The sequence below is a fragment of the Chrysochloris asiatica genome, unplaced genomic scaffold, assembly GCF_000296735.1.
Source record: "Chrysochloris asiatica unplaced genomic scaffold, ChrAsi1.0 scaffold00010, whole genome shotgun sequence".
Taxonomy (NCBI): domain Eukaryota; kingdom Metazoa; phylum Chordata; class Mammalia; order Afrosoricida; family Chrysochloridae; genus Chrysochloris; species Chrysochloris asiatica.
Window position 1 is genome coordinate 23,948,051 of NW_006408528.1, and position 7,986 is coordinate 23,956,036.

The following is a 7,986-nucleotide window of genomic DNA, read 5'->3' on the forward strand; positions in this document are numbered from 1 at the left end:
TGTACAGGGTCACTATGGGTCGGAATGAACTTGATGCCACTAGACAACAACAACAATATGCCATCTATATTTTTTAATTATTCAATTATATGAAATTTAATAGTAAAAATATAGAAGTCTACATCATAAGAAATACATGTGGCTGTGTCACTAGCATTACCTCACTCTAGGATCAGTAAAATAAGTTCTAGTTGCACCGTGGTTAAATGTTTGGCTGGTAACCCAAAGGTCAGTGGTTCCAACTCACTAGTCACTCCTTTGGAGAAAGATGTTGATGTTGTAGTCTGCTGCAGTAAGTACTATATCCTTAGAAACCCTATGGGACAGTTCTATGCTCTATTATATGGGTGTGCTATGAGTATGAATCGATTCAACAGGAACAGTTTTAGGATCAGTAAACTTATTTTTTGAAGAACAATACGGAGTCATTATCACCTCTTTCCACAAACCTCACCTTCATGATCCAAAAAAATTAAACTATGATGTATGTATCTTTTGAATATGTGCACCACTTTGATTAATGAGCAATAAAAGTTGTCTTATAAATTGGGCAATATATAAATTACAAAGCCTTTCTGGGACCATTTTGATAATTTAAAAGATAAAAATCTGAATTCTATGTTTTCCCACCCAACACTTTTGACACCCACAGACTTCACTATCCTGCAAACTAACACTTTAAAAGCTCCATTCCTTTTATGGATGCATGACTCATTATCTGTCTTGCTTTCTCCTGACATATGGCTTCAGGACATAATCAAGCATGAAATCAATAGGGAGATGAGTCAGGTCTCAATCAACAGGATTTTACCAACTTTTCCAGCGACTCTGCCTGGGCTTGCTGAGAGGCCTAAAAATTTGCTTTTCCTCCTACATACTCTGAAGTGACTTTTGTGTGTTATCACAACACTATCAGTATCATGAGGACTCCATGAATTCAAGAAGTGTTTGTTTTAGTGAAGTCCATACTTTGTAATGCTCTGAAGTATCTTGAAAATATTATTGAAGAACTCAGTTCCTTCAGGCTCTTAGAATGACATGTACCTTGGCTGAACTTTGAAATAAATTCTACTTTTATCACTGTTTTATTGCATCCTCTTATTTTTGTTGGTTTCTCTCACAAGAATGAACTGTCTTTGATCTTCCCTTACTTTGTATCCACACTGAAATTTATAGAGTATGAGTCTTATTTTTTTTTTCCTATAAAATAGCCCTGACAACTTAATGCCACAGTAAGTTCTTGTCTACTTGAACAAAATAAAATCGTTCCAGGTATTTGGTCCAGTTTTTGAATTTTGAAACATCCCAAATAAAGTCATTCACCAAGAATATAAGAAAAACTATAATTTAAATTTTTCTTGTATACCCCAAAGGTTCTGAATTTCCAAGCCAATGAAAATTGCCAGAGAGTAAAGAAATATGTGTACATTGAGGCACTTAGTTGAAAAGTCAACAATTACAACTCAAATGCATAATCTTCAACAGCCTGTCCCTAGAGGACTGTTAAGCATCATGGCCTACAGGGTAATTCCCAATAAGAAGCATATATTATTTCATCTTCAACCACTGCCCCCCCCCAACTTATTTACTGCTTTTAACGAGGGCTCCCATGTAATTTGCCTCTTTTAATCTCTGAAAGTTTTTTTTTTCTTTTTTCCTTCAGTAAATGCTTATTTCTTGTCTACCATGTTTCAGCCTCTCCACCACTCATATGTCAGTTTGTCATACTGTGATAGCTTGTGTGTTGCTATGATCCTGGAATCTATGCCACCACAGTATTTTAAATATCAGCAGGGACACCCATGATGGACAGATTTTGACTGAGCTTTCAGACTAACACAGTGTAGGAAGAAGGAGAGACAGACCACTACTGATTATTAGTCACTGAAAAGCTTATGAACATCAGCAAAACATTGCTAGATAAAGTTCTGGATGATGAGCCCCTCAGCTTAAAAGACACTTATAATATGACTAAGGAAGAACTGTTTCCTCAAACTACAGCTGACCATAATAACGTGAGTGGAGCAAAGCTTTAGGGACTTCATTTACTCATGGCATGCAACTCAAAATAAGAATAAACAATGCAGACATCCATTAATACTTGGAATGTGGACTGCATGAAGAATTAATCTACGAAAATGAGAATCTTTCAAAAATGAAATAGAATGCATGAAGATGGATGTCCTAGGCATTAGTAAGCTGAAATGAACTGGTAGTGAATTTTGAATAAGACAATCATATAATTTACTATGCTAGGAATAACAAACTGAAGAGGAATGACATCGGATTCATTGTCAAAAACAGCATTTTAAGATCTGTCTTGAAGTACAATGCTGTCTGTGATATAATATAATCCATACTCCCACAAGTAAACCCAGTTACTACTACTATTATTCAAATTTACGTGCCAACCACTAAAGCCAGTGAAGAAGAAATGGAAGAATTCTACCAAGTTCTTCAAGGAAATCTGGTAGTGTAGTGGTTATGAATCGGGCTGCGAACCACAAGCCAGCCAGCAATTAGAAACTACCAGCTGTTCTGTGAGAGAAAGATGAGGCTTTCTGCTCCCATAGAGATTTACAGCCTCGGAAACCCTGTACAGGGTCTCTGTGAGTCAGAACCGACTCCACAGCACATAACAACAACAACCAACTTCTTCAGTCTGAAATTGATTTTAAAAAAATACTGGTGATTGGAATGTGTAAGTGGGAAACAAAGAGAAAAATCAGTAGTTTGAAAATATGGCTTTGGTATAGAAATTATACAGAAGGTCCCATGATAGAATATTTTAAGACCAATGACGTATTCATTGCAAATACATTTTTCAACAACATAAATGACAAATGTACACCTGGATCTCACCAGATGAAATGCACTGGGATCAAACTGACTATATCTATGAGAAGAGACCCTGGAGAAGCTTGATAGCATAAGCCAAAGCAAGGCTTTGGAGGAGATCATCAATTGTTCATATGCAAGTACAGGTTGAAATTGAAAAAAGTTAAAAGAAGTCTACAAGAGCTAAAAATGACCTTGAGTGCTTCCCACCTAAATTTAGAAACCATCTCAGTAAGAGGTTTGATGTGTTAGACACTAATGACCAAAGACTTAAGGAGTTGTGGTATGACATAAAGAACAAAATACATGGCTAAAGCAAAAAGTCATTAAAAAGATAGGAAAGAAAAAAAGACCAAAATGGATTTTAGAAGAAATTCTGAAATTCTCTTTTGAACATTTAAAATTTAAAGCAGCTAGAAGAAGTAAGTACAAAAGCTGACCAGAAAATTTCAAAGGGTGCTTAAGAAGACAAAGTAAAACATTATAATGAAATGTGCAAACATCTGGAGTTAGAAATTCAAAAGGAAAAACACATTCAGAATTTTCCTCAAACAGACAGAACTGAAATAAAAATTCAAGACTCAACTTGCAATATTGGAGGATTCTATGGCAAAAATGTTGACCAATACAAGAAGCATCAAAGATAATGGAAGGAATATACAGTCATGGTATCAAAAAGGATTGGTCAATATTCTATCATTTCAAGAAATACAATATTTCAAGAGTTACACTGTTATTAAGAACTGAAGGTATGAAGGAAGAAGTCCAAGATACACTGAAGGCATTGGTGAAAACAAAACTCCAGAAAATGACAGAACACAAATTGAAATGTTTCAACAAACTGATGTCATGCTGGAGGCCTCACTCATCTATGCCAAGGAATTTGGAAGACAGCTATCTGGTCGACTGATTGGAAAAGATGCATATCTGTGCCCTTCCAAAGGAAGGTAACCCAACGTAATGTGGAAATCACTGAATAGTATTATTAAAATCACATGCAAGTAAAAATTTGCCGAAGATAGGTGGAATCCTTATCCCCATCCAGAATCTTCTGAGGTAGGACATTTCCACTTGAAAGGACAAGCAGACCAGCCTGAAGCAGCTAGAAGAACAGAAGATACTTCTTGAAAAAAAGACCAGCAGGAAAAAACAAAAACAAAAAAAACAATAACAGCAGTCCAATTGATTACTACAACAAGCAAGTTGTTCCCCAGGGAGCCATCAAGGTAAGTGGTCAGGTCCCCTCAAGGTAAACCCCCTTCCAAGATTGAAACTCAATTGGAATACACTAGCAGGCATGTGGTTCTGCTGCTGACCACATTGGTCACCCATAAGGGGTAGTAGAGGAAAAACAACAATGAATTTGTGAGGCAAGTCCAACCACATTCAATAGACTCTTGTTAACCTCGATTGAAACCTGGTTAACCAGCAGTATGACGAGATCTGGGGACCCCTGAGCCCATGGGCAGGGACATTGCCCCAGAGGACTAGAACAGAGTGTGAAGTATCCACTGATATGAAGTGAGGGGAGATGCACAAGAACACCCACACTTGCAGATGGTACTCATTTGACCTAGCCTCGATGGCTGAATGATCAGAACACGACTAGAGGAAGAAAGAAGAAAAAAAAAAAAAGAAAGAAAGAGTAACCCACTACAAGTGGATGAACTTGACCTATGCTTGTGGAGGAAGTATGACAAAGGAGTGGACAAATCTCTACATTGACGATCATTCCCATCCCCTTGGTACACAGCGGTCAACGGGGATGGGGAACATAGACATTGGCTACCCAAAATGGGGGCACTACAAAGGCAAGAAATGACTGGCTTACAAGCTTTCAATAGGAAACCTAGCTCCAGGGGATACAGGGAAAGGTAGAATCTCTACTGAATTGTTTCCAACCTGTCTGGATGGGGTTGATAAAAGGTGTGGGGATAGAACTCCTGTGGTTCAATAGGGAATGATTGCTATCAGGTCTCACAGTGAGTGTTGGAAAGGTAAATGTAAATGTTTGGTAACAAAAGGAGGGGACTGACTGATTTTTGCAGTCCAGGAGTGCAGATCCCTGGAACCATCAAGGGAGAAAAGCAAAGTGTGAGACCCTGTCTGGGGAGGCAGTGATACTAGGGATGGAGGCAGAGACGACATGGACAGAAGGAGCGGCTGGAGACTCTGGACTAAGGGAGGGAGAATGGTTGTGGGCTGGTGGCCAGGGTGCAGGTGTGTGGGGTGTACCCTTTGGTTGTTTGATGATGCATGCAAGGGAATGTGATCATTGCAATGAAACAAAGTACGATAGGATGAATGTAAAGATAATGTTCACCCATGTAAACTAACACAGAACTCACAATAAAAACTTAAAAAAAAAAATTGCTGAAGATAATACAAAAGAATTGCAGCATTACATGAACAATGAGTTTCCAGACATTCAAGCTGAATTCAGAAAAAGATGTGGAATGAGGGATGTCAACATCAATGATGTTGACATCAGATCTTCGCTGAAAGCAGAGAATACCAGAAAAATGTTTAGTTATTCTTTCTGAAAAGGTATTTTGTATGGATTGTAACAAACTCTGGATAACATTGCAAAAAATAGGTATTGCAGAACACTTAATTGTGCTCATGTGGAACACATATATAGAACAAGAGGGAGTCATTCAAAAAGAACAAGGTGATATTGACTGGGTTAAAATCAGGAAAAGTGTGTACCAGGGTTGTATACTTTCCCCAACATAGTGGTTACGGATTGGGCTGCTAACCTCAGGGTCAGTAGTTCGAAACTACCAGCTGTTCAGAAGAAGAAAGATGAGGCTTTCTGCTCCTGTAAAGATTTACAGCCTTGGAAATCCTGTACAGGGTCGCTATGAGTTAGAATCGACTCCACGGCACAAAACAGAAACAACAATTCAATCTGTGTGCTGACAAAATAATCTGAGAAGCTGGATTGCGTGATGAAGAATGTGGCTTCAGAATTGAAGACTGATTCCTTAACAACCTGAGATTAGCAGATGACACAATCTTGCTCACTGGAAGCAAAGAGGACTTGAAGCACTTACTGATGAAGATCAAACCTCCTTGTATATATATATATTGTATCTCAATGTAAAGGAAAGAAAAAATTCCTCACAATGGGACCAATAAATAACATTATGATAAATTGAAAAAATATTCAAATTGTCAAAGATTTCACATGCAAATCTATTTTTGCTTTGATCCACAATCAATGCACATGGAACCCATAGACAAGAAATTAACTTATTTATTGCATTAGGCACAGCTGCTACACAAGACTTCTTTCAAGTGCAACAAATGAAGATTTCACTTTGAGGACTGAGGTGTGCTTGACCACATCCATGGTATTTTCTGTTGATTTATATGTGTGTGAAACTTGAATAATGAACAAGGAAGACTATCAAAAAATTGATGCATTTGAATTATGATGTTGGAGAATAATATTAAAAGTTCCATGGACTTCCAGAAAAACAAACAAATTTGTATTGGAAGTACAATCAGAATGCTCCCTAGAAACTAGGATGGTGAGACTTGTCTCTTGTACTTTGGACATATTATCAAGAGGGACCAGTACCTAAAGAAGGACATCATGCTTGGAAAAATAGAAGGTCAGTGAAAGAGAGGAAGACCTTCAATGAGACAGACTGATACAGTGGCAGCAACAATGAACTCAAATATAACAACAATTGTGAGGTTGGTGCAGGACCAGGCAATGGTTGGTTCTGTTGTGCATAAGTTCATTATGAGTCAGAACTAATTCAATGGCACCTAACAGCAACAACTATCCGTTCCAGTTTGATGTTAAGGAAGTTACACAGTTCGGACTGCTGGTGTGAGATATATCAAAGTGATATAATAACACCTAAGCCTGTGATGATGACCAAATAATGAAAGAAAGGGACATAAATTCAATACCTAAATAGGTATATTTCCATTACATTTCTTCTCTTGATGTTAGGGTTGGGTACAATCAATTTACTGCCATGTAACTGGCTGTTCCCCTTGAGCTATAAAAACATACTATAATGGAGATCAAGGATTCATTTTTACAGATGGAAAACTGGCAATTGTGGAAGCCAAGTCTGTCTTTCTGAGGTGGAGGACCATTTGCTGAGACAATTTATATGACCTTCATCCCTACCACTGCAGCCAGTTTATTCAAGAGTCAATATTAACAGTAAACAACTTACAGACAGAGGCTGATCAACATCCATGGAACAACAATGTTTCAGCCTCACTGGGCTAGGTGCTGGTGATAGAGAAATGAAGAACATGCAGTCCCAGTTCTGAGATGTTCTCCAGGAATTTACAAGACTCTGAAGTAAAAACTGATAGAGACTGTACTATAGTTGGTGGTTCAAGCTCACCAGCTTCTCGAAAACCCTATACAGGGTCGTTATGGGTTGGAACCAACTCGACGGCATTTAACTTAACAGCAAGCAATTTATAATGGAAAGTATCTGTTATCAATAAGTGCTTAAGAAATCAATGGACTCTTTTATCAGGGACCTGACAAGATGGTACCGTGAAGAAAGTGGCCCGGGTCATCATTGAGAAGTACCACACTCGCTTGGGCAACGACTTCCACACCAACAAGCGCGTGTGTGAGGAATCGCCGTGATGCCCGCAAGAAGCCCCGCAACAAGATATCAGGATATGTCACGCATCTCATCAGAGCGAATTCAGATTGGCCCCATGAGACACATCTCCATCAAGCCGCAAGAAGAGACGAGAGAAAGGAGAGATAATGATGTTCCTGAGGTTTCAGTCCTGGATCCGGAGATCATTGAAGTAGATCCCGACATTAAGGAAATGCTGAAGCTCTTGGACTTTGTCAGTCAGTTCAACATGCAGATCACTAAGCCCACAGTTGAGATGAATTTGAAACCACCACCGGGAGTCGTTTGAATCTTTCCACTATGTTGTAATATTTTCAATAAACCTGAGAACACCAAAAGAAAAGAGAAAGAAATCAATGGAAGCATTATCAGTGAAAAAAACATATGCTAATTCTGGGATCAAAATCTTCAACTTCAGAAACCCAGTTCAGTTAAGCTTAGTGAATATTGTTATACGCTAAACAACAATTTCCCGCACTGGGGCACATTAGGAGGATGGCTGGAACTCCTCACTGTC

The 7,986-nt window shown here is 38.4% G+C and overlaps 1 pseudogene; it reads left to right on the plus strand.

Moving 5' to 3' along the window:
• The window catches only part of LOC102819939, a 25,494-nt pseudogene extending 17,736 nt beyond the window's left edge, over positions 1–7,758 (plus strand).
• Positions 7,759–7,986: the final 228 nt, after the last annotated feature.